This window comes from Hemibagrus wyckioides, linkage group LG17 (genome assembly GCF_019097595.1).
Source record: "Hemibagrus wyckioides isolate EC202008001 linkage group LG17, SWU_Hwy_1.0, whole genome shotgun sequence".
Taxonomy (NCBI): Eukaryota; Metazoa; Chordata; class Actinopteri; order Siluriformes; family Bagridae; genus Hemibagrus; species Hemibagrus wyckioides.
Window position 1 is genome coordinate 18,728,412 of NC_080726.1, and position 24,466 is coordinate 18,752,877.

General features: G+C 38.6%; 1 protein-coding gene across 5 annotated transcripts in view; it reads right to left on the minus strand.

Annotated features, from left to right (window-relative positions):
- fat3a (FAT atypical cadherin 3a) overlaps positions 1–24,466 on the minus strand; it is a 108,113-nt gene that overhangs the window by 78,792 nt on the left and 4,855 nt on the right. The window contains exon 1 of one of the 5 annotated variants that reach the window (XM_058413813.1): positions 2,917–2,958. The exons of the other annotated variants lie outside the window; for them this stretch is intronic. The gene's annotated coding sequence lies outside the window, so the exon portion shown is untranslated. Of the gene's footprint in view, positions 1–2,916; positions 2,959–24,466 lie in introns of those variants that run through there. 5 annotated transcript variants of the gene reach the window in all.

The following is a 24,466-nucleotide window of genomic DNA, read 5'->3' on the forward strand; positions in this document are numbered from 1 at the left end:
ACACACACAGGTAAACGATTCCCACCTGCCCAAACAGAATGAGTTAAAATCACAAATATCGGACGACCTTGACCTCACACACACACACAGAGTAGACATGCAACAGCATTATCAGTCCTAGTTCATATTCATTGACTTTCTTTTACACAAATGAGTTCATTTATATTCATATATTCTTTAAAACACACACACACACAGAGGTATTAATGCATGCACACACACTTCACACAATGATATGGTCAGCACAGAAAGTGGACATTCGGGTCCTGTCAGGAGTGTGAGCTCTAGTTTATTCATCTTTCTTGTGAAATCTTTGGCCTCAGACCAATACGCTATGAGATCAAGTGCACTTGGTGAAGTTTGGACTGAGTCTGGTCCAGTCTGTATTGGGTCAGTCACTTATCAGCTATCACAGGCTGAGTGTGTATATTCCATAACACACACACACACACACACTTGTCACATGGATAGAGATGTGTGTGTGTGTGTTTTATGGACTGATGGAGTAGTTAAATAAACGATAGAAACAGACATGGGTCTCTTGCACACTCTCTCTCTCACACACACACACACACACACACACATGCAGTCTCCTTTCTCACTCAAACCAGACAAGAACAGCTGTACAGACTCAAACATGAGTGCTTTAACATGTGTCCACACACACACACACACACACACACATCTAGAGTTCTATAAAGAACGGATAAGGGTTCCATCAGCAAGCTAACTGAAGAACCCACAGATGATCTCCAAAGAGTGTCTTCAAAGATTTTTGTATTATTATGAGGATATTTGTTTCCAACAAAGAGCTAAAAACCTGAACAAACACACACACACACACACACACACCCTGTGGTGGATACAGGTCATAATTACGGTTCTAATTTTGTATCAGTAATCATATGGAGAGTTTCTCCTAAGAATAAACACAACACACACACACACACAATGTGTGGAATAAGTGTGTGCAGTTGCGTGTTCTGAGTGTAACAAGCTTTGTAGGATAAAGGATATTTTATTAGGAATGTAAAACCTGAATTCAACACCTGCCATTTTATGATGTCATAATGTCTTTAAATCAAGCTGACCAATCAGCAGCCTCGTTTCAGCTCCCATCTCTTTTTTCTGTCTCTGTCCTCTTTCTGATTGTTTCTTGCATACTCGTTCATTTCTCTCTCTCTCTCTCTCTCTCTCTGTGTGTGTGTGTGTGTGTGTGTGATATAGGGTGAATAACAGTTGCCTGAGTTCTATCAGTCACTTGATCTCTTTTTTTATCGCTTCCTCTCAGGAGTCTCAACAGCACCTTATCATCTCAGAGCCTGACCAGTTCATGTGTGTGTGTGTGTGTGTTTGTGTTATCAGAGATATAGACAACGCATGTATGAATATGAGTGTGAGCATGTTATCCTAGTGTGTGTGTGTGTATGTGTGTGTTAGCATTAGCATGTGAATGGCCCCTGGGTCATTGAGATGCGGTTGCCATTGACAGCCAGCTGCTTTACACGATAGGTCAGTAAGGTCTGATCTGCAGAACACTCTGTGTGTGTGTGTGTGTGTGTGTGTTACCCTTTGTCATGTAAAGCATACTTCCCTACACAAACACACACTGAAGGACACATCTCAGAGACAGACATGAGAATGTAATACCTGGATGTAGACATGTCACTGGTGTGTGTGTGTGTTGATTTAGTGTGGTGTTGCCATTTCAGATTGTCAGCACCACAGATTTATAGCTAATTAGGTTAGAGCTGCACTCTTGACCTGTCAGTCTGAAGTGTGTGTGGTAAAGGATAAAGAAACACCAGATTTCAAATGTCAGCCAGACAACCAATCCAATCCTGCACACACACACACACACACACACACACACATACTATTAGTGTTCCTGTTCATTTCTTTCCATCCTTCCATCTCATGCCAGCAGTTTTCAGACCTGACTCGGCATGTGCAACTGGAATGAATTCTGATTTCACACTGTGACATCACAACCTTACATCTAAGGAAATCTCTCTGTGATGTAATAACAGTTTCCATGACAACTCTGCAGAGAAATTCCCGCTAGTTAATAATGAAGAGGCTTCTGTGAATTTGGATACTGTAGTGTATGTGTGAATAATGCATGCTGGGAAATCAATGTCACTCTCCATTTGCTGCCAAAACTCTTGCGCACACTATCCCGCTCACACACACACACACACACACACACACCAGAGCCAATATCGACATATTGATCATACACTCTTTAGTGTGCTTGAGATGCTACTTGTTAAATCGGTCCTCAGTGAACTGGAGAGGAATCACCCCCCTGCCCCCCCCAAACACACACACACTCACACTCTCTCTCTCTCTCTCCTGTGCTGATTTGGCTTAACTGCAGAAGCAGGAATTTAAATTCCTGTTCCATCCTGAACAAATAATCAAAGCTCTGATCTACTCCCCCCAACCCCCAAACACACACACACAGACACAGCTGTTTTAAAAAATATAATTACACAAGAACATCTGGATTCTAACTTGACCAGAAGCAGAAAAACACCTACAAATGTCCTAAGGGCTAAGGTCCCCATAATGCTAGGTGCTTGTGTGTGTGTGTGTGTGTGTTTGTGGCTACTGAGCCAATCTGATATTTCACTCTAGGAAATTAAATCTGTTCTCCAAACCCATGCCCATATGTAAATGATGCTCAGTGATGCTTGTCTGTGTGACTCACGATTGTTTACTATTTGGTTTATGACTCTTACTGATGACCCTCACTCTTCTATCTTACTACTGATTATTCAGTAATTACCAGAAAAAAAAAGTGCTGCCACTTATACACGGTTTCTTATGGTGTCATAATAGGCTTTACATTAGCTGACCGATCATCAGACTTGCAGTAACTCGCACTCAGTGGAACTGTAGATAGACTCTCACCTCTTATTTGTCTCTCTCTCTCTGTTCTCTCGCTCTCTTTTTCTCCTCGGTGCCCTTCGAACACAGTACTTTCTGCATGTGTGGGTGTACGTGTGACTGAAAGATGGAGAAGGAGATAGCATTTGACCAAACTATTACACACTTGCACTGAGAAGTTTGATGCCTCCACAAAGCACTACACACACACACGGAAAGAGAGATAGAACAAACCTTTAGTGTCAACCACTACCTTTTACTTTTTCCAGCTTCTAGTTTTACACTGACCTTCATGTCCTCCCACTCACAGAGTCTAGAAAGTGTGTGTGTGTATGTGTGTGTACGTGTGTGTGAACTCATTATATCCACCCCTGAGTATCATGGAGAAACACCCTAACTTCAAAGATTAATGGAGCTCATCAAGAACAAAGAGGAGCAACACAAGATTTACACCACACACACACACACACACACACCTTTTTTCCAATAACCCACACTAAAGTGATGTAACGCCCCAATGCAGGTCTGAATCAGTGTTTTGTACAACAGTAAGGACTTGCTTATTCAAGTTAACAAACAATATGCCAACAGGTACATGACTATTTACACAGTACAGTGTGAAAAACTGGGGACTTGCATTAGAGACCCATTAGAGGTCCTCATTTTTCATACGTCTCACCCCTTAAGAGCACCCAAATCTCAACTGCCCCTTTTTATCCCCCTCACTGATCCCTCATTTTACCATTAAAGTGGTTCAATACCTGAATCCCACCTTTTAGCCCTAAATCCCAGTTATACCTGTTCCTCTTGACAAAACCGTTACAGTATCCCTGTCTCATCTGCCCCGCTTTTTACACATATAGTAAATGGTAGCCACTTGATCCACCACTGTCACCTCATAGCGTCTACCCGTATGTCTCACTTGTCCATGTTTTTACCATTAAACAATCACACCAGTCCCTAATTTTCTAACCACTAAACACTACCTTAGTTTCACCTTCCCCATCGTCTCACCTGCCCCATTTTTGGTACATGATACAATTTTTTTCTGTCCCTTTTTTGGATGACAAATGGTACTCACTTGATCTGCCCTTCCTACACCTGTCCCTCTTTTTTAGCCAGTAAATACCTCCTAAGTCTCATCTTCCCATTATTCCCCAAACACACCTGTTTCAATCTCTTTTTTTTGAAATGATATCATACCCATGTTTAACTTCCACTTATATTATAGCTAAATGTCACACTATCTCATCTGCCACTTTTTTCCCTCAAACACTATCTGCCCTGTGTATACCGCTACACAGTACCCCTTCTAAACCAGTCCTCTGTTTTACAGCTAAATCTCATCTGCCTCTCAATTAACTGCTAAGCAATACCTACCTTATCTGTCCCTTTTTACTCCTATACACTATTCCAAGTCTATACAATCTGCCCTGTTTATATAATTCTATAATAACAAGGTACACCAGTCCCTTGTTTTAACTCCTTCCCACTTTCCCAATCTTATTATTCCTAAATGGTACCCTTTTATACCTGTCCCTATTTAAATGGTCCCCAGTACCCTTGTCTTATCTGCTCCTTTGTACCCATAAACAGAATCTAGGTCTCACCTGTCCCATATACACACCACTAAGCACTACCCCTGTGACGCCAGTCTCAGCTTCCCCACCTTTTTATTTTTCAACAGTACCCCTCTTATCAAAGGAAAACCTTTCTTTAATAAATACCTGTTTTTTTTGTTTTGTTTTTTTTACCTGCATCTCAGTTTACACTTAATTCTACCCCTGTTCCCTTTACTCTTAAACACACCTATCTCACATAGCCACCGAGTCCCACCTTCCCCATCGCTTCCCCTAAAATGTAAAAAAAAAAACCTTGACCCTCATTAACTGTTAAACAGTACTCCTGTCCCTTCTGCCTTTGTACTGCTAATATTACCCCACATCATCAGTTTTTTTTTTACCCACAAACCCAAGTGATATAAACTATAGAGGTCACTTTCAGATAAGCAGTACCCCTGTTGCATCAGTCCCTCATTTCTGTTTCATCTCACCTGTCCAATCTTACCTAATAAATGATCACCAATTTTTTGCATTTAAATATTAACAATCTCACAATACACCCTACTCACCCTTAAAAGTCTTACTTGACCATGTTTAACCCACAAAGAAGACCCATGTGCCCCTTCTCCTTATCCTACAGTTTCATTGAGCACAACACTGTTGCTCTTAAATCCTGGTCTATCCTACACCACTTTTTACCCCACAGTAGGTACAAATAGAACCCACCCTTGTTTAAGAAGAAACAATTCCCTCCAAGATCACCTATCCTTTCGCTTCATCAGCTCCATTTTACCCTTAATTTGTACCCGAGTCTACCTTGCCCAGCTTTTTACCCCTTCATGATATTCTTAAACAGTGTACTGCCCCACCCTTTATCCTTAACCATTACCAAAACTAACTTGCCTAGATTTCGACCCCTAACTTATACACATGTCCCCGTTGCCCTTCTTTTCAGCCAAACCCTAAACGGTATCTTGGTTATACCTTCCCATCATTTTACCCTCTTTACTGCACCCTTACCATTTTTCTATCCTTAAGAATGGAGCCCTCTCGTATGTGCCCCGTCTCGCTCAAAAAGAAGGGTGTGTGTTCCCTTGTTCGGATAAGAGTTAAGAGTTTTGTCGAGTCATGTCAGATCGAGATGTTGATCTCTGATACAAGAGAAGAGAAATCGATACAGCAGAATTAATTTCACCATGAATGGACCCTAAGGGAAAAGGGGCTTTGATTTTTTTGCTGCCAACTTATTGACTGTACCTTTTAAAACACTCGAGGACTGAAGTGTCATTGCTAGATGGGAGCGTGTGTGTGTTTTTATGTGTGTTGTATCCAGTATCACCGTTATAACCAGACCAGCATGCCCCGAGGCGAACATCTTGTCACCTAGTCATGAGTAATTCACCGTCCTCACCATCTGCCCACAGACACACACCCACACACTCGAGTACCTTCAGTTTATAAGCTTTAACATTACAGCTTAGCTTCAGATTTAGCATCCAAATGCTTATTATCATCACCCAAGTGCTAGGTTTGAATTTTATCCTTTAGATGACTCTACCTTCCCAGTAGCAATATGGAGTTAATTTCTTTACTCCAAGAGCAAATTATGGTTGAATTATTGCTATGAACTCCTGAAACACGGCTGTTTAAACAGCGCGTATATTGTTTGCATGCATGTAATTTAATATTATTGCTGTGGGGCAAAAGAAATCCTATGCAAATGCCATCAATCTGCCTCATAATGTAATTTAGAAACGTTAGCCATAACACCGTGAGCTGTTTGACTCGTCTTTCAAACAGTCATTACGTGCAGTTCGTCTGTGAAAGTGTTTATCCGGTTTATGAAATAATACGAGTCTGGAATGTGAACCAAGTCGTGGATTTTTTCTATTTTCTTTTCTTTTTTTTTTTTTAACCATCAATTTTCCCTGCTTGCAGCTCGTGTTTCCATGCTCCAGATTCTCGATCCGTGGACAATTAAAGCACAAAAACGCAGCAGAGAAACTCCTTCAGGAAACAGAAAATGCTTCTGGTGCAGAAAAGCATGATTACTCCTTCTCTCAACGCCGTTACTCCCCTTCTTCTTTTTCTTCTTTTCCTTCTTCTGTGAGCTCAACTCAGCCTGAAGCCATCACTTCATTCGAAGATGAACGCAGAGAACGCAGAAGGAGGCATGTGCTCAAATTACATTTCGTATCACGGTCATTTTTATCACAATGTATAATATAATATAATATAATATAATATAATATAATATAATATAATATAATATAATATAATATAATATATTATCACTAAATTATAAATTATCACTCGAATTATGGGTTTGCTTTAAGAAAGAGTTAAAACTCGTCCGAAAATTACAAATCGCCTTCATTTCAGACCCCAAAAATTCTCCTTCATATTTTTTTCAATAAGCTTAGGAGCAATTTGCAAATTACAGAATAAAATTAAACGTCCAGAAAATACAACTTCATTTAACCACATCATCATGTATCGTTTACATGACGCCATGTGTGAAAAATAATTATTTATGTGAAAAAGAAATAAGTAAATGGTGCCACAAATCGTTTAGTGAAAAAATAAAACCACGTGTCCAACTGAAAAATTAAATGTAAATATTGAAGAGCCTTTAAAATAATAATAATAATAATAAGAAGAAGAAGAATTAGGTAGATAATTTGATCCAAATCTTTATAATTAGATTTACTGAACTGTGAAATGTGTTTTGTTATCTAGAAAATCATTCTTGGACACAGTCACATTTAGATATCAATTTTGAATCTGAATTAAATTTGATATGGTTGAGTGAAATCTTTAAGGATGACATTATTAAATAGTTAAATGTGTTTGCTAAAGATTTCACCGGTGTTTTTGTTTAGTCTACATTTTTATAATATTGTTGTTTGTGTTAGAACACATAGCTGCTGAACTCTCCATTCTGATTGGCCAGAAGGTGTTGATTCATTTTCCACTACAGAAGCTCTGACTTCAGTGCTGCTTTAAGTCAGGGGTTTATATTAAAGTGTTTGTTCTAACATGTTAACATCTCATTCACAGGGATTTGTGTGGCAGTAGATGGTCCGCATAAACAAACAAACAAACAAACAAACAAAAAGTGTGTAAGCGTTGAGATGGTAACGTATTTTCTAAGAAGACACATTTATAGACATTTATGGAAAGAGTCTCCAGTGTCAGTGCTTTGCAAGTGAAAACAGCTAATGATCTCATAACATACTGATACATTTCCATGTGAGATTTCACTGATTTCATAGTGAGATCAGGGAATATTGGATGTTCCAGGCATGTAAAAGTGAAGTTTCTGTGCAGGGGTCCAATAAAAAGAGGGAGTTTGAAATAGACAGGAGGCCCCTGAGGACCCTGGGGAATGAACACTGCTCGGCGTGGGGGGATCAGTGCATAAAGCTGTCAACGTGCCCAAAATTCCTAGTGGCAACCGGGAATAAGGTAGCTGTTCATTTCCCAAAATGAGAAAAATGTAATAAAAAATTCCAGCTGTTCTGCTACATCAGGTGTGTTTGGTAACAAATTTTGATTTTAATATTTGTTTAGCTATATTAGTAAGTTAAGTTACCTTTATTTGTCACATATGCATTACTGCAGAGTGAAATTCTTTCTTCACATATCTCATCCTTGGGGGTTGGGTTCAGAGCACAGGATCAGCCATGATATAGCACCCCTGGAGCACGGGGAGATTGGGGGACAGTGGTAACAGTGGTAGCTTGGTGGTAGCTTGGTGGTACTGGGGCTTGAACCCCGATCTTCCGGTCAGTGACCCAGAGCCTTAACCACTTGAGCTACCACCGCCCCTGTAGTAGCTAGTAATCATATTTTTAGCATGCAACCATATACGGTTTTATATTTAATTTCATAAAAATCTAATTTGGCACAGGGCAGATATAGAAATATTACAATCAATAACTACACTAGGGAACTAAAACGTAATATCCCTCAGTAATAACCCGGCCTCAAATTCAGGAAAATTGCAACCACTTTAAATCTTTAAAATAAATTCCTAAAACCCCTTCAGTATTTCCTTGTTTTACAAAATTTTAAAATTAGGCATATTATAAAATTGTCTAAAATAAATGTACCTATTTTTGGACCTCAAAATTTATTTGCAAAAGTTCCATAAATCTTTTTTTTAACCAAAACATTTGATTTCATTTGACATGATTTACAGGCATAATAGTGTCCATAATGTGGGCTGTAATTTTCTACCACTCTAATAAAATTAGAAAATCATAGTGGACCCTGTGGCTAGGCTTCATATGCCTCTGGGGGTCCTGGGTCCCCACTTTTTTTTTCTTCCTTGTCTCTAAAATGAGAAAATCTGAAAAGATACATAAAGAAATGAGTTTAAATGAACTGAAAAATGCTTGTGACTTTTTTATTTTAGTGAATAAAATCCAGATGTTATTGAAAAAAGACCAATGTGGATCATTTTAATGAGGTAACTGGTGTTAAAGTTGATGCTACAACAAATCTGGGCTTACAGTAATTTACAGTCTGCTTCACCAAACAAGTGTTCTTGCCTTTAATAAAGCACTCATTTACAGTCTCATTACAATCTGAGAGCGGGTGATGAAGAAAAAAAACGAGTCCCCAAATACCAGTATTATTTCTTAAACACTAGTACAAGTTTTTGGCATGTGTAGAGAAATGTGTTAAAGCAAAGATGCCATCAAAGTGAGCTATTTATTGACTAAAAGCAGTAAACAGTAATGAACTATAAACCAAATCAATATTTGGCATGCACACTCATTGCCTTTAAATCTGCATCGGTTTTCTCAGATTTGCTCACACACTGTTTTATAAGGGGACTATTAGACTATGATGTGAAAATTGTAGTTTTACTTGGTATGTGTAAAGTTAAAGTTCTGAAATTTGCTTTTTTTCTATTGAGAAAGACAAAACAAACACTGAGTACAATATTCGGTTATTAAAAAAAAACATGGTACATGGTATGTGTGGGATTTATATCATTGTGGGAACCAAACAAGGACAAGAATATCTGAGATCAGGTTATCAGGTTCCCAGTAGAAAAACTGCAAACTGGTTAAAGAGAAACAATTGTTTTGGTCCCTGAAGTTGAGGTTAAGTTTTGTGTAATTAACTGCATTATAATTATGTCTTGGAAGGTCCTCATAAGTACATTATACCATGATGTGTGTTTGGTGTGATAAGTATGCTGATGGAAAACATCTGAGGTTCTTATCACTCCTCAACACACGCGCACACACACACACATCCCCCAACACACAAATACATACACATGAATGAATCTCCATGCATGAGTGTGCACACACAAAAGTACAGACAAGCACACAGACACACATTTCTAAGGTCTTTTTTTCCAAGGCCATATTATTACTAATCTTAGAGAGAGAGAGAGAGAGAGAGAGAGAGAGAGAGAAATGTAACCTTTCTGTTCTCATTCTTGTCCTTCATCTATTGTGACTCAGAGACCAGTCCATGTGTGGTTAGGTAACACACACACAGAGAGACAGAGAGAGAGAGAGAGAGAGTCCTGTCTCCTGGAGTTCTCACTCCATTGTCTGTGTCAGTGTGGAAGCAGGTCAGGTTCCATCACATCACATACTGCCACACACTCCATCACGCACTTAGAGACGCTGCAGGGCAGGGAAAGTGTGTGTGTGTGTATGGTGCCACTCAGCCGCCTGAAGAAGAAGTTCGACCGGACGGGAACTTTATTCGTTGCCATGACGCCCAGCCACTGACCTCTGGGCATTCAGAGAGTTGGCATAGCGGAGAGAGAAAGACAAAGAAAGAGAGAGACAGTGTGTGTGTGTGTGTGAGAGAGAGAGAGACAGAGAGACAAACAGAGAGAGAGAGAGTGGGGGATGACATCATTTCCCATCCGTTAGTCTCATTCTCACACTGTAGGAACGGAAAGAGCGAGAATGTGGGTTTTGCTTGTTTGTTTGTGTGCAATTTTACTAGTTAACTAGCTAAATGCTATAAACTAAAATAAAAGTTATGCTATATTATAAATCATCAGGAGTAGGCTCCCTAGGTAGGCAGGACCTAGTTTTGGGCAGCAGTTCTGGACATGGTAGTGTGTGTATTTTTAGTATGTTACACAACGTTTACCTCCTGTTGAAATTGCACTTAGATATTAAAAAAAAAAAATTCAAAACTGTAGCTAGCCAGTAATCATTATTAAATTCATGATGTATGTCAATAAAAATAAAAAATAAAACCCTCTGTGTCTTGCTGTTGTAGAAAAATAATCAAAAAGATGGGGCAGTGTAATTATTAGCTGAGTTACCAATCTACTTACCACCTGGAAGTAGATCATTTGCCAATAAGGCCATGTCCTGGAGCGTTTCATTACTCATACACCACCAACCATTAACATTTTTGAACAAAACAACAAATCATACTTGTTTATCCATTTAGAGTTACATTTAATAGTCAATTAACCAAACATCCATTTTCTATACCCACTTTATTCCTAATTAGGGTCACGGGGATATGCTGGAGCCTATCCCTGCACACATTGGGCGAAAGGCAGGGGTACACCCTGGACAGGTTGCCAGTCCATCACAGGGCCACACATATAAACAGACAACCACACACACTCACACTCACTCCTATGGCCAATCAACCTAATGTGCAAGTTTTTGGACTGTGGGAGGAGACCGGAGTATCCACGCAAGCATGGGGAGAACATGCAAACTCCACACAGAAAGGCCCCTCCCTGTTCGAACCCGGGATTCCGAACCTTTGAACCTTCTTGCTGTGAGGCAACAGTGTTAACCACTAAGCCACCGTGCTGCCCATTAGCCAAACAAGCTAGCTTAATTAAGAGAAAAATCACAAGAAACCAAAACCACTCTGTCCCGGTAAAAAAAACGCTGATACTGGAGACTCATTCCATTAAATGTTACCTTAACCTAAAAAATCATTAAAAAATGAAAAACATTAAAAAATATATTCAAATATTAAACACCTGTTTACAAAAAAATCAAAATCCACACATTTTTCTTTTTTAAATAAACTTTTTTAAATCTGTTTTTTTTTTAATGTTTAGACAGTTGTGTAAGTTGTAGATATAGAAATGATAACATATTCAAATGTGTTTATTGATATAAATCTAAAACGACAAGCCAGAGCTGCTGTTTTTGCAGACGAATCTCCGCCTTCTGACCAATCGGAATGGAGAATTTGACAATGCATTGTTACAAATAACGGTAAACACAATGTTACCGATAAATCTCTTTCAAGCTGTTACTCACTGTATCTTCGTATCAACAAAATGCTGTACTATTAGCATTCAAATTAAAATACGGCTGCAAAACAAAGTATTAGCATTTACTAAAACTTTGTTGATATTATTCGTCACTCTTATAGCTAGCTATTTTATTTTATTTATATTCTTTACTTTATGTTAAGTTGCAGTTTGTGCAATATTGTTTTTTTTCTCAATAATATGGTAAGAGTTTCATTAAAGATAGTGTAAAATTTTTTATTTATATATCAAAACAACAGACATTGTTAATGAGCAGCTTTAATTAGTACTAGAAAAAAACTATAAACCATTTTCTATACCCGCTTTTTTCCTAATTAGGGTCACGGTGGTCTGCTGGAGCCTATCCCAGCACACATTGGGCGAAAGGCAGGGGTACACCCTGGACAGGTCACCAGTCCATCACAGGGCCACACATATAGACAGACAACCACACACACTCACACTCACTCCTATGGGCAATTTAGAATTACCAATCAACCTAATGTACATGTTTTTGGACTGTGAGAGGAAACCGGAATACTCCCATGCAGGTACAAAGAACACGCAAACTCCACAAAGAAAGGCCCCTGCCTGTTTGAACCCCGGACCTTCTTGCTGCGAGGCAACAGTGCTAACTACTAAGCCACCGTGCTAGAAACTAGGAACTAGATAAACTTTAATTTTGTAACATATTGGAAAGAAAACGAATGAATTCTGCGAAATATCTTATAATCAGTTATAACACTCATGAGGAACAAGTCGGCAAGCTTATGCTAATGATGCTGCTGTTGCTTTATGCTAACGATGTAATCCAAAACTACAAGATAATGACTGTTAATAAGCATTAATTAGTGATGTTAATTAAATGTTATAAACTATTTCTAAAGAGTTAACAGAGTCTTTTGTTAGCATAATGACATTTTATGTCCATGGAGGTTTGGGGAAAGAGGGTGGGCATATGCTAATTAGGCCAGGGATATGCTAATGAGGGGAGGAGAATGCTAATGAGCTCAAAAGCAGGTGTATTTGTGTAAAGTGTGTTCTTTCATTTAACCTTTTCATTACATCAAAACATAATTAATAACAAACAAATAATTGATACCATGTAAAAGTTGATTTGTGACATTACTGCTAGTTAGATTAGGAAGTTGAACAGCTAATACATTTATGCTAATGAAGGCAGATTCTTGCTAATGAGATTCATAGAAGCATGATTTTTTTTTTTTGCGGTCAGAAAAAATTTCCAGCAAATTAATAAGTTTTTATTAAATTAACAAACCTAAAGCGTGGTAGATAAGCTGCACAGCGATCCAAAGAGACACCTCTATAATGCTGCTAAAACTCCTCTCGGGCTCATGGTAAACAGAACGGTTTATTCTAACGAGGTCAGACAAATGCTGATAAGGTCAGAGAAATGCTAATGAGGTCACTGGAAACAGCATGATGACAATTTCACTTAATGAATAAACAAAAAGACGAGACATGCTGTGTGTGTGTGTGTGTCAGAGAGAGTGTCAAAGTTTTTATGCAAATAATTAGCAAAGAATAATGAAATGTAAGTGTCTCTAAAAGCTGCATTCAAGTGTGTGTGTGTGTGTGTGTCAGAGAAAACAAGCACATCGAAGATACAGATGATGGAACATTATAAAATGCAGGAAGATAAAAATAGATAACTTGTTAGCATGTTAGTATGAGATGCTAATTAGCACCAGCAATTCACTCAATTATCCAGTCTGACTATGTTTCCTTTTCTCTTAATCAGTTTCACTTCAGACACTTCATCTCAGAGCCCAAACAGCCCTACACCCTATTCTGGAGAATCAGGAGCACTACCTAGCATGCTAATCTAGGATGTTTGGGATCAAAATAAGTGACCTGGCTCAAAACCACGCTTGTTCACACAATCACAAACCCCTCAGTCCACCGTGAGCATGTCCATAGGCCACATTAATGACAACACAAACATCTCAATCAACTGTGGAACTGTCCCAAATCACTCACTTTATGGCCACATAAACACCATCACAAATGTCAAACCACCATCAGTCCACAGTGAAAGTGTCCCAAATCAAACACGTCCACTACACGAAGGCGGCCACATTAACAGGATCAGAAATGTCAGTCCACTGTGGGTGTGTTCCAAACTGGACCTTTTAAACACATGGCCAACAATGTAGAAGTGTCTCATATCTCACAGCCTGTGCACTATATAGGCCACAAAATCACACCACAAACACCTGGCCATTATAGGCCCACTGTGGACATGTCCCAAATCACACACCCTATTCACCACATACCGCAGACCACAAACATCTCTGTCCACTGTGAAAGTGTCAGAAACTACACCCCCTGTTCACTATATAGGCCACATAAACACAATCACACATTTTTACCACTGTCTGTCTACTGTGGGAGCATTCCAAATCACACACTGTGTCCACCGTGGATGTGTCTCAAATCACTCCCCGAGTTCACTTCATGGACCACGCAACTTTAGCAAGTTCAGCATCTTAAATTCCCAGAGTGCACTGTGTTAATTCTATAGCAGAACTTTGTGGGATTTTATGAGTCCACTACGTAACTCTGAAATAGCAGACTTCCCGAAATACGAGTGTGGTTTGGGACGTGGCCCGGGCAAAATTATAGCTTATGTATCCCACAGCGCCTCGGTAAGTACGAGTGTGTGTAACGCAGCGGGAGCGAAGAAGAAAGGGAAAGCGAATGAGTGAACAATCAACTCAGACTGCACGCGCACACACACACACACAGAGATGAATAGCTCTTTAGAAGCGCTATTTCCTTTGACACTGATTGACTAGCTTACATTGACTGCGCCTGCTTTCTCTCCGTTACAGCTCCATTCTGTCGCTCCCTCCCTCCCTCTCAGCTCTTCACTCATCCCCTCATGCTAACACTTCCCATATCACTCAATCTTACACACTATATCTCACATCAAGCAGCTAATAATATACCCGAGGAGACTAATGCTACGCTAAGGCTACATGTTGTGCGTATATGGAATCGGCACTTTCTGAAACGATAAATCACTACAAACCTTGTTAACGTCCTGAGATTTGTCAAGGAATGAAACTAGATGTGGATTGAAGTTTATTTTCCATCTCTGGGCTTCAGACAGAAAGAACATTGAATGTAATTATTAGACTAGTTTGTGTTAGTCTTGTAGCATTTATTTTGTGCAAACGCTAATATTTCTGTCAAAGAGAAAAAAAAATCCCCTTTGGCTGTTTCCAGAAAGCGTTTGTTGATTAAATCGAAAGCAATCTTTTCACAAAGTGACGAATAGGCCGTTAGCATGAAAATTTGTGTGTTTGCTAAAAAGGCGAGCGATAAATCCAGACCACGCGAAAAATTTGTGGTGCAGCTAACGGCTAGCGTGAAAAAAAACATAATCCTGGAGCTCTTCAGGGAATCGGAGCACGGCTTCAGCTTCATCTTTTAATAAGTTTGACCTTTCGCTGTATCAGTTCATTAGCCATTTCGGAAATCCCAGCTGTCAGTGATGAAACGGCGTAAGCTGTGTGGAATATCAAAGTGGATTTGAGGAAAGAATTGTTAAAGTTGAGGGGTTTAACACATTAACACATATTGCAATAATGAACAGTGCTGGAGAAGATCATGCTAGGGGCTAATGTGGCTAATAGCACATCGATACAGGACTAAAAAGATTGACTGTGTGTAGTTACGTTGATTTGACAACATGCAACAATCATGATTGATCTATACCAAGCTAATATGTTTAGATTTACTGCATTCACACCTCTTGGAAAGAAGAAGTTTTATTATCATCACACATACATTACAGCATAGTGGAAGTTGGGGTCAGAGCACAGGGGCCCCTGGAGCAGAGAGGTTTAAGGGTCTTGCTCAATTGCCCAATAGTGGCAGCTTGGCAGTACTGGGGCTTGAACCCCTATCAACCCACATCCACTTGAGACACCACTGCCCTATGATTAAGTTAAGTATTTGTCATATATATTTTACTGCACAGTGAAATTCTTTCTTTACATAGCCTGTCCTTGGAGGGTTGGGTTCAGAGCGCAGGGAGCCTTGCTCAAGGGCCCTATGGTGTCAGCTTGGCGGTGCCGGGGCTTGAACTTCAATCGTCCAATCTTCCACCTAGAAACTTAAACACTTGAGCTACCACTACCCTGAAGTGGAACCTCAGCTAGTATCAGGAAGCTTAAGGAAAAAAACAAACAAACCCAAAAGTTCAGGACAATGAGACCATCCATTGAAAGTTAACAAGCAAGGTAACAAGGGGATTCGTCCGAGTAGCAACCCAGAGACCAATAGCCCCTGACCTGAGCTTGAGTTGAGTCGGATCGGTGAAGCGTAAGGAATCCTCTTAAGAGATTGGATGCTCAGTGGAGCTTTTCGAACCTTGGTAATATTTGGCTGAAATCCTACCACTAACAGCAACATCTCTACAGTAAAGCATGGGGGTGGTGGCATCATATACAGAGTCGCTCTTTTCCACAGGAAACTGTTGGTAACAGGAAAAAATAATAGTGTACGGTATCTTTTCAAGAAACCGTGGCAGATAATATAGCTAACGGTCTCTTGATGAAGATAAATAACATATCCATTACAGCTAATAACTTCCTTCCTGAGCAAATATTGATGAATGCAAGTCTCTGTGGTGCTACAACGACTAATAAAGCTGTGCTACTACAGCTAATATCTTAAGAAGAAGTTCATTTATATTTTATATGTATAACTGCATCACAGATCCAAAGATAAAGCCATGTTCGCTAGAAAAAAACGAGGCTAAGGGTCAGGATTAGCATTTGTAGCTTACGAAAACAATTTCTAATAAATATGTTGCTCACCACACACATACTTTAGCTCAATAACGACGCTGATAGCCATATTCACGCTGTATGGATGTGTTAATAGCTTGATATTCATATACATGCTGGTAGAAATATTAGCAGCTCTGCACCTTAGCTTACAATCCTTACAATGCTCTATATTAGCATGATGCAGACAGAAGATTGTTTGGTATTAGCAAATTATTTAACTGTATTTAACTGTATTAGCAGAATATAGCCACACTATTAACCGCACTATTAACCATAATAGCCTTTTGTAGACACTATAGAGCATATTAGCATGATTTAGACACACCCTGGAGCATATTAGTAAGATTTAGACACAATATGAAGCATATTAGCATGATTTGGAGACACTAGCATGATTTAGACACACTATAGAGCATAATAGCAGAATACAGGCACACAATAGAGCATATTAGGATAGTATAGACTGTTCAGTATTAGCAAAGTATTAGAGCATTACCATAATATACACACACTATTGGATATATTAGCAGGATATAGACACACTTTTGGGGATATTAGCATGAAATTTCTACCAAGTTGGGAAGTATCACAAACGTATAATCGTTCCCCTGTTCTGTAAGAAGACAAATATCAGATATTACATATAAAAAATAAATAATTTTAATGTTTTTAAACCAAGTACTTTAGGTTTTAGCTCAGTAATGCTTCTGTGGTTTATCAATTTAAACACAGTTTCTACTGTAAAATGATGTTTGTTACGCTGTTTCAAGAAGCGCCACTCATCGTAGCCTCATTAGCCTCGTCGATTAGGAACAAATTTCCTCGCTTCCTGCTCGGCCAGGCGTCTGATCCGTCGGACCAAATGGTTTTGAGCGAATAATGCGTGAACGAGGAGTGACTTGGGGTAACGTTCGAGGCTGCGTTTGAGGAAATGACTTATTAGATTATACACCATTATTTAAAAAAAAAAGTTTTAATAGTAGAAATGTTTGCTTTTATTTAATTTCCTGCAGCCTCTAGACATATTAGAGCTAATAAAATAATAAGAAGGAGAAATTCTCCTCATGGACTAAAAAACCTCTTGATGTCAGAAGGCCAGACATCTGGACAGACAGGAAGTTCTTATTAACTTAAAGATGTGCTGAACACCTCATAGCCGTTTGATTACTAATTGTTTTCCGTGAAAAGGCTGCTGCATACAAAATACTTCAGCTAAGAATCTGATAGCGTCCATTTAAAGTGCACTCGTGTTTCTTGTGGTCAACTTTCGGAAAAGTGAAGCAGAAAAAGTCAAGTGTCCCCAACGTGTGCAGCATGACCCGGGTTGCCAGATCTGCATGACAAAAGCAGTGCAGTTGAAGAACCATACAAAAGGACATCATTTGCCTAAATAGTTATTTTCACCAAGGATTATTACACACACACACACACACACACAAATCCATGAGAATGAATTAAAAAAAAAAAAATGCACACAATGGACCAGGCTGTATCTAAAATCTGCAGGAAAGCTAAAGAACCCGAATCCGCTGTGGTCCTAATTCACACCCGGACAGAACTGCACACAAAGACGGCTGCTGCTGCTAATGTGCAAATTTTTTGTTCGCAACACACACAGATTTTGACAAGTGACTGAGAAACAATTTTTTTTTTAAATGCTGAAAATCTGCAACACAAGTTTCTTCCTGTTATCGCGTACGTTATAGCAGATATAAAAGGTGTGTTCATTCTCTTACCAATGTCTTTTTCTCTCTTTCTTGAAATTAATAGACAAAATAAAAAAAAAAAGAAAATGTCATGTTACTGAATTACAAAAAAAAAGAAGAAAAAAATTCTTAGCGAGTGAAGATATTTTAAATATACTGATATGCACTGATATATTTTTTTAAATAGGATATTATACTAAACCGAATATAAGATTATTAAACACATTTCTAGACTTTTCCGGACAAATTTCAAGCTTGTAATCATCTTCTTCTATTGCCAGTTCATTTTTAGGGATAAATAAATTACATTTAATACATTTTAAAATTTTTAAATTTACAATATTTATTCTGAATTTTTATATTTCTGTGAAGCTGCTTTGAGATAATATTTGAATTAATCTCATGAGATAATGAGATTAAATCACTATTCAAACTTAAAGAAATTCTGTTTAAATTCATTTAATCCATCGAATTAAATTCATTTATGAGAATTTTATTTCTTAAAAAGAAGTAAAATGATCTTACAATAAAAAAAGAAGAAAAAAAAAATCAAGCGTCGTTCACATAAATAGGTATACTAGGTATTCTAACTGTTTTATTCCATTTATGCCACATCATTAAAGGCAAGGGTTACACAATGAGCAGAGTTTTTATCTCTTTATAGTTACATTTAGTGTTAGTGATAACACTGACTTGTTTCCTACCTCACCTCTCTGTTCTCCAACTACAAACAAACCCTAGCTTGCCGTTTTTTCTAACAAGAAACCACAAAGCGTTAACTCTTCTCTCCTGAAAACTTAGAGAACGTTACAAAGCACCAACACTGGAGGCTCCTTCCATAAATGATAAAAATAATGGTCTCTTTACCATATCAACAATTATACACTGTATGGCTGTTACTATAGAAAAGATGACTTGAGTGATATGAATCAACACTTTCTGACCAATCGGATTCGAGAACCTAACAGCACTGTGATGTTCTGGGGGTGGGGGGGTTGTGTGTATTATGGATTACTTAAAGAAAGTAAAAACAAACATTAACTTTGTTAATGAACTTAAAGGCTTGTGTTTTTTTAGAGTGCATTTTTCCATTACAATGACCTGAGCTCTTTCTCTCCTTTTCCTCGTCTCGATGCCCATCATCAGTTATGCAGCATGCACCATAAAGTCGGCCTACGAGATTTCTAAAACTGGATCTGCTTCGGAAACTCGAGCTCTCTCTTTTCTCTACCTCTTTCTCTCTCTCTATACATCCCTCTCTCTTTGGCTTCCGAACACGTTTCCGTCTCCTGGCTCTTGTCTTTCATTTGCAAAATGCAGTCTGTAACATTATACATCTAACCCTTTCTCTCTTTCTCTCTCTCTCTCTCTCTCTCTCTCTCTCTCTCACACACACATACACACACAGTTGCTGGCAAACAGCAGTGCTTTTTCCAGACTCTTCCATAAATATAGGGCATGTGCCACAAGCCGCCTTGGAGGACTGAATCAGCAAGCGATGGACGGGAAGTGGTCTGCGTGTGTGTGTGTGTGTGTTTTAATGACTATGTAGTAGAGAACACCTACAATTTATGTACTCCTGAATTGTTTATCTAGCTAATGGCGTTTTGTGGCTAATTCAAGTAAATGACATCATTAGCACGTTGTGACATGACAGGAAGCAGTAATTTGCTTAATGGACTAGCCATTACAGCAGCCTTTTGGCAAACGCCGCTCTTAGCTTAGCACCACTGAACGACTATTAAGCAAGTCAATAGTCACGATAGTATCGCCTGGCTTCTGTATGATTTCACTTAAGTACTGTTTGTTTAGGATAGGTTACATTTTACATGCTGGGAAGTCGATGGCTCACTAGCTAGCTTGTACCTTTGGTAGTAGAAATTGTGATGATTAGCAAAAAAGATCATGGATTAAGTCAGCGATTTAATGACACACGGAATAAAATTTTCAAACCACGTCATTACTATATTTCTGTGGAATAAATAGAATCGATGTATACGACTAAAAAATGACCTTAGTTACAAGCACTCATTGGAGAGAAAGATCGTTTTTGAGAGCGACTGTCGGTATTTATCACAAGATGAGCTTCGAGAGCGGAAGGTAAAAGTGGAAAAGTAAAAAAGAATCCATTTTAATCAGTACTTTGAAGAAAAAACAGTGAGGTAGCTGCAATTCTAGCATAACTAAACTAGACACACACGACGGAGGATTTGGGTCTGAACACCCTCCAAAGTTTTAGTTCTGAAATATTAAACATTATTGATCTATTGAGTCTTGTCTGCCATTTTGAAATGAAAGCCTTCTGGGTAATCTGTGCTCTTCTCTGACGGTAGTGTCTGGCTTGATATCGACTTGAGACAAGAGTGTAATGGAACGGGCTTTGCTGGAAAATGGTTAGGGCATGTTTAAATCAGGGTTGGAGCACTGCCTTCTATATACACAGACCTTATTAACAATTAGCAACACTGGGCAACAGGTTTCCCTCTTGCGCTCAACCCATCTGTTCTGCATCATCTGAAAAACAAACAGTTATCTATCATCCTGCCTCATGTCTCATGCCTCATTTTATTTTCGCTGCATGGATTTCCTTGGATATTTCATAATACGGGAATTTTTTATGTTTACACACTAGACTGAGAGAAATTCCCTGGACAACTTGGCGATATAACAAAGACAATACCATACTGATGCTACTGGAGAATCAGGGTTTGTGTCAGGGTTCCCTGGATAACCGGGAAAATAAATACGGAAAACTAACTGTATACTTAGCCAGATTTAAAAACCTGAACATAAGAAAATACTTTTATAGCAAGATGTTGCTGCTAACTGGCAATATATTTTTTTAATTGTTGATTTATTGTTAAATATTTCCCAATTACAACATATCCTGAAAAGTTTTATTCTTCTTTTTATATCTTCTTCTTCTTTCAGCTTTTCCCTTCAGGGGTCGCCACAGCGAATCATCTCTCTCCACCTCTCCCTATCTTCTGCATCCTCAACACTTGCACCCACTAGCTTCATATCCTCATTTATTACATCCATATACCTCCTCTTTGGCCTTCCTCTTTGCCTCCTGCCTGGCAGCTCCATGTCCAACATTCTCCTACCAATATACTCACTCTCCCTCCTCTGAACATGTCCAAATCATCTTAATCTGGCCTCCCTAACTTTGTCCCCCAAACATCCAACATGAGCTGTCTCTCTGATGTACTCGTTCCTAATCCTGTCCAACCGTGTCCCTCCCAAAGAGAACCTCAACATATTCAGTTCTGCTACCTCCAGCTCTGAGTCCTGTCTCTTACTCAGTGACACTGTCTCTATATCATACAGCATGGCCGGTCTCGCCACTGTTTTATACACCTTCCCCTTGATTCTTTCTCAAAGAAATTTGACAAATTTCTTCATTTTAATAGCTACATTTAATGTCACAGAACGTCCGCAAAACAAGTTAGTTCAATCCCTCTTGAATTTTTTTTCTCTCTAACAACTTACAAAGACAAAAATGCAAGCAAATTGAGTAAAATTTGAAAGACTTTGTTGTGTCATAAAAGCTGTACAGAAAACTTCCAAAAATACAAAATGAACATCTCCTTATACGATGGAAACTTCATTTAAAAATGCTAATATATATAGCATATAATGCTAATATGTTACATGTGTAGCTAATTAAAGACATGCTACACTTAAAAAATCCTAATCGCAAGTGAAAAGCTCTTAATTTAAAAAAAAAAATAAAATCAGTTATTAATTTTTTTTCCATACTGTTGTGTGGGAACCTGCCAAAATGTCCCCGTAAAGTCAAAACTGCCAGATATTCCTATCATCGGGACACATTTACACTTATACATAAGTAGGCCACTTTGTAGACAGATACTAAACATTTAACTGTGTGTGTGTGTGAGAATTGCTTTGTTTGTTTATCACATTTCTCATTACTGTCCTTGAACCAAGTGTCTGAGTTTATTGCTTGTGCCCAGTTCACATGAATCTGTGTGTGTGTGTGTTGTGTGTGTGTGTGTGTTACAATTAGGATATGGACTATGTGTAATTACATCTATCAGAGTGAACTCTGTGCTCTTCACGGTTCAAACCCTTTGGGGGCCTAATTTCGAGTCTCTTGAATGTGTGTGTGTTGGTGTGTGTGTGTAAAAGCCTTTGGTGCAGTTTCTCACTCTCTCTCTCTCACACACACATTTGTGTGAACCTCATATTAAAGATCTGTATGTTTAATTACACATAATGAAATAAAACCAGTTTTGTGAGGACCTGGTAATTCTGAGGACACCTTTTTCATCACAAAGGGCCAAATGTTTGCAAACAGACAAACACACACACACACACGCGCACATTCTATCTTTGTGAGGACCTTAATAGTTATTGCAGCTAACCACAAGACTGACAGACTAATGATACCTGCTGGACATCTTAGAAAAGACAAGCCAAGAACTTATTTGTCCATCATAATTATATGAATAGGTACAGTGTGTAATTGATTAAATTATATGTGGGCTTCCTTTATCAAATCTCTTAAATTAGACCAACACACACCCACACACATACAATCTTTTTTTACTTCGCCTGAGACATTTCATGCGCAAGCACACAAGCTCATGCAACAGTCCAATCTGTTAATTATGTTTAAAAATAATTTTTTTTGGATAAATTTAGATGAAATTGCACTTTTACATTTGACTAAATATACTGAAATGCTACAGGTAAAGAAGTTATGATTAATTGAAGAAAAAAACATGTTTTAGCTAAAGATTAAATAAATATTCAGATTTTTATAGTTAAAATGATTTTATTTTACTTTGCTGTTGCTGTCCTCAAAAATTTAAAAGTTCAACATGGTAAGTAGCTGATTTATCGAACAGGCAGGGGCCTTTCTGTGTGGAGTTTGCCTGTTCTCCCCGTGCCTGCGTGGGTTTACTCTGGGTACTCCGTTTTCCTCCCACAGTCCAAAAACATGTACATTAGGTTGATTGGTAATTCTAAATTGCCCATAGGAGTGAGTGTGAGTGTGTGTGGTTGTCTGTCTATATGTGTGGCCCTGTGATGGACAGGTGACCTGTCCAGGGTGTACCCCTGCCTTTCACCCAATGTGTGCTGGGATAGACTCCAGCAGACCCCCGTGACCCTAATTAGGAATAATTGGGTATAGACAATGTAGCTGATTTAATTAGTCAACATCTTCTGATCAAGCAAACTTGAGAACTCCAGAATGCCGAGGCATTAATACTTAATAGATCCACATGTGCATGCAGATGTTACTGAGTGCTAGCTGATATTGTGAAAGTACTCGCAATACTGATAATACTCACACACAAGGCATGATATAACACTCCTTTTTAATGAGATGATGTTTCCAACAGACATTAGAAGCCATTAAATTCTGTTGATGGTGTAAAAAAGTTAACTGCTAAAGTTTTCTTTGCGACATTTCAACAAAATTGTCACAATCAGATATGCTATATTACATATCGCCATAAAGCATAAAAACCTTTTACACACACATACACACACATGCTTTTTGAGTGGGCCTTAAACTATTAAATATCTGTATGTTTAATTAAACATAATGGATTAAAAACAGTTCTGTGAGGACCTGATGATTCTAAGGACACATAATTCTTAATGAAAGAGCCAAATGTGGGCACACACACACAGATAGACAGACAGACAGCCACACACACACACACACACAATTCAATCTTGTGAGGACCTTAATAGTTATTGCAGCTAACTACAAGACAGATGAGCATATAAGATGAACAGTACACTATAGCCATACACTAACTTTTTTTTTGAAGGTGTGTAGTGTGTGTGTGCGAGCCAGAGAGATTATGGCTTCCTTTGTGTGTGTGTGTGTGTGTGTGGAGTGTAAAACCAATTCACCCTTCATTTTGTCACTACATCAGCGAGTAAGTGTCACAATTTGTCAACACTAAAGAAAGCAATTCCAGGCCTCAGTGCTGATGTTAAATCACAATACAAGCATGATCTCTCTCTCTCTATCTCACTCTTACACGCACACACACACACACACACAACACAATGTGCTTTATGCACCGTTCACATCATGATTTGCATACCTGTGTGTGTAGACAAGCGTTTCCAAACAGTGCCGATGCTTGACGAAGCAGAAGCACCACAAACGGGGAATAAAAAATCGCTGAATAGATTCTAATTAGGACCGGGACGATGTAG